Source organism: Silene latifolia, chromosome 2, assembly GCF_048544455.1.
Source record: "Silene latifolia isolate original U9 population chromosome 2, ASM4854445v1, whole genome shotgun sequence".
Taxonomy (NCBI): Eukaryota; Viridiplantae; Streptophyta; class Magnoliopsida; order Caryophyllales; family Caryophyllaceae; genus Silene; species Silene latifolia.
Genome location: NC_133527.1, coordinates 140,929,257 through 140,932,762, shown reverse-complemented (window position 1 = coordinate 140,932,762; position 3,506 = coordinate 140,929,257). Strand labels below are relative to the sequence as shown.

General features: G+C 36.1%; 1 long non-coding RNA gene across 1 annotated transcript; it reads left to right on the top strand.

Annotated features, from left to right (window-relative positions):
* Positions 1 to 1,431: 1,431 nt before the first annotated feature.
* On the top strand, positions 1,432 to 2,208 carry LOC141630424 (uncharacterized). The gene is made up of 3 exons (XR_012537484.1): positions 1,432 to 1,477; positions 1,925 to 2,030; positions 2,128 to 2,208. It is a non-coding gene; the product is annotated as an uncharacterized LOC141630424 (long non-coding RNA).
* Positions 2,209 to 3,506: the final 1,298 nt, after the last annotated feature.

Sequence of the window (3,506 nt, the reverse complement as noted above, 5' to 3'; positions counted from 1 at the left end):
TCGATCGACAATTTATCGCTCAAATTTTGATCGCCATCGCCATCGTCAATCTAATTTATTTTTCGATCTAGGCAATTTCGATTCATCCTAATTTCGATCATCCTAATTTTCTGATCTAGGTAATTTCGATTCATCCCAATTTCGATGAATTCAACCTCGATGTTGCTCAATACGGTACACAATTTCACTTATCGATTTCTTCTTTTTTTGCACTATCAACATAGTTTTTGATGTCCTATTTAATTTACATATTCTTGATTTTCGTAAGTCGACTAGGATGATGCATTGACATTTGATTGATAGTTTATGCGATTACATTTCGATTACGTTTAGTTCATTTCTTTTCTTAGATGTTTGATTAGTTCGTATTTATTGTTGATTTAATTTGATTCTAATTAAGTTTTTAGGTTATGACGTCTTGAAAATTACAATCGCTTGATTTTAATGATATATGTTATTCATTACAATTTGTTTACTTGGTCTGCTATGATGGGAGCGTATTCGAGGGAGCAGAGATGGAGTGAGGTGGTTAAGTTGTTTGGTTTGATGACGAATGAAGGTATTTTGCACGATGGGTTTTTGTTTCCTACGCTTTTAATGAAACTTTTCATGTTCATTGACTTGGTTTAAAACTTTAAATCATCAACGGAGTTGCAGTCCTAAACGAAATACGAAATACGAAATACAACCTCCGAGTCTCCGACTCAACAGATTCTTTACACTTTATTCATTTGTAAAGGAGTATTTTAATAAAAACATAGAAGAATCTGTTAAGTATGCCGGTTTTGAAAATGACTCTGGCCGGATTTAACCGCCTTGTTTTTAATGAGGCCAAAAACTATGCCGGTTAGGAGTTGTGCATGATTATTGAATTTTAACGTTTCTCTATTTGCATGCTTTTTAGGAACAAAGTAGAGAGTGATAATTCCTCCCGCAAGAAAGTCTCAAGAGCAGTACTAATTAAGTGGAAGTGTCATCTTAACACAATAATGGTGTGTTTTCTTCTGCTTTTGGATATCTATTTTGGGCCTCTAATTGTGTCCCTCCCTTGAATTAATCCTTTTGGTAATGAGTTAATAATCATCAAGAGCTTGTATATTAACGATATCTGATTTGTCTTTAGATTAATTATGTCTTGGTGGTCACCTTACTAAAAACCTGCTAAACAATGCATATTTATTTGCCCATGATTACATTAACGTGTGGATCGGATGACATTTTTTTTTTTTTTTCTCTTGGGCTTAGTTTGTTGTCACCCATTATAAGTTAAGGAACAAAAATAATGCTTCCAGGGTTTGAATTTGGATTTCGCATTGTCTTTCCTGTAGCGATTAATAATATCAAGGTGTCATTTGTTCTCTCAAAATATTTGTGTTGCTTGCGGGGATCTTACTAATGTTAGTTCGGTGGAAAGCTACGAGTGGGACACGATGATGAGCTTGAGATGGAATACTTTCAAGAGATTGAAAATGATCAAGTATGTACTTGTTTTGTTTCAGCCTTTCATTATATATGTTGTGATCAAGTGAATTTTTATACATAATACATTTGATGGGTAACCCGAGTTATATTTGATTTGAGGTTTGCGAACTACTCCCTCCATCCAATCTCAGTAATATGGCTACTACTACTTTCGAAATGCAATCTTTGAATGCTACCACTTTTAAATAAACCAATCATGTTGAATGTTACATTGTACGTACTACTATACATATATTTTGAGTAGCTAATGCCCCAAGTTGTCATTAGTTGATCATCAAAGCCGAAACAGAAGATAATTTGGGATGAAAGTAGTAGAATCTTGCTCCTCAAGATGTCCATTCACATCTTTGTATAGCTCTTCTCTGTTAAATGCCTTTTTTATTTTTTATTTTTTGTGTCAATCATAGCTTACAAGAAGGCTGATCATGTTCAATGCTTGTAGGCTGACATATCATCTTCATCTTCAAGTCAGAATCCAGCTGCTCTTGACCATTTTGTCGCAATGGGATTTAATGAGAAGCTGGTGATTCGAGCACTTAAGGAGAATGGTGATAATCTTTGTCATGCTTCCGTTGATTGAGATCGACATATTATCCTTTTTTGAATACCATTGATTGTTTAATGCTCTGAACCTATAATTGGCAGGGGAGGAGGATACTGAAGCAATTTTGAACACCCTTCTTTCTTATCCTGTAAGTGGTTTTGTTACCCATTGGTAATGCTTCTTTTACTTTCAGTGTGATAATATCTTTACATTGCTTAGCTATGTGCCTTGTATCTTTCTCGTTTTAAAAGAAAAATGTGAAATATTCTGTACAACTGCTGGAAATCTGCTAGTTTGTTTTCTTCCTTATTCCACAATGTTGCCAGTATATCCATGTTAAAGGGCAAAACTTTGGATTAGCAATGAACTTTGTTAACTTCATTTTTCTATACCTTATGTCCTGAATGTCTTTTTTACATGTTACCGTTGTTTGACACTCAACAAGTTTCAATCTACTTTCTTCCTGGTGAAATTTTGGCTTGGCGATCAGGAATGGTTTTCTTAAGCTAGAAAAGTTCTACTAGTAAATGCCATCCGTTTTGCCTTGCAGGAAGATATAACGGTAGACACACTTTCGCGCCTCACTGGCATGGGTTATCAATATGTTGATGTGGTAAAGGCTATCGAGCAATGTGGTGAGTTAGCAAAATATTGTTTTATCTTTTCAAATTCTGGTGCTGGCCAGTGTATATTTCAAAACTTATTTTCCTGAGTTAGCAATGAAGTATTATTTTTATATAAATTGACATGATTCCGTTTGTTTGGTAAATTGATTGATATATGGCTTGCATTTCAGGATCTAATGCTCCACTAGACGAACTTACCGACTTCATATTCGCCTCTCAAACAGTGAAGACTGACACTAATGCCCCTACATTAACACCCCAAAAGAGAAAACCTAGTTTTGGGTCCATAGAACAACCCCGTAAACTGGTTCAAAGTGTGCGTATCAGGGATTCAATCAATCTGCCAATGCCAAACAATATGATTGGCTTTGGGATTCCTGGTTACTCAACAAGGGTAACTAAGAGGGAGATCCCAAAACTAGCTTCTGGTCCTCCCTACTTCTACTACGAAAACGTCGCCTGCACTCCAAAGGGAGTTTGGGATCAGATTTCCCGGTTTTTGTATGACATAGAACCCGAGTTTGTGGACTCTCTTCATTTCTCAAGAAATTGCTTTCGAAAAAGGGGTTATATACATAACCTTCCTATAGAAAACAGACAGCCTCTTTTTCCTATTCCCCCCAAAACCATACATGAGGCACTCCCATCCACAAAAAAATGGTGGCCCACTTGGGACAAAAGAGAAAAGTTAAATTGCCTTTTAACTTGTATAGGAAGTGCTCCACTTACGGAGAGGATTAGGAAGCGTGTGGAATCAGTGCACGCCGTCTCCAAGTGACATAGATTTTGTTATGAAACAATGCAAGAAATGGAACTTGGTTTGGGTTGGGAAGTACAAGGTTGCTGTACTTGAA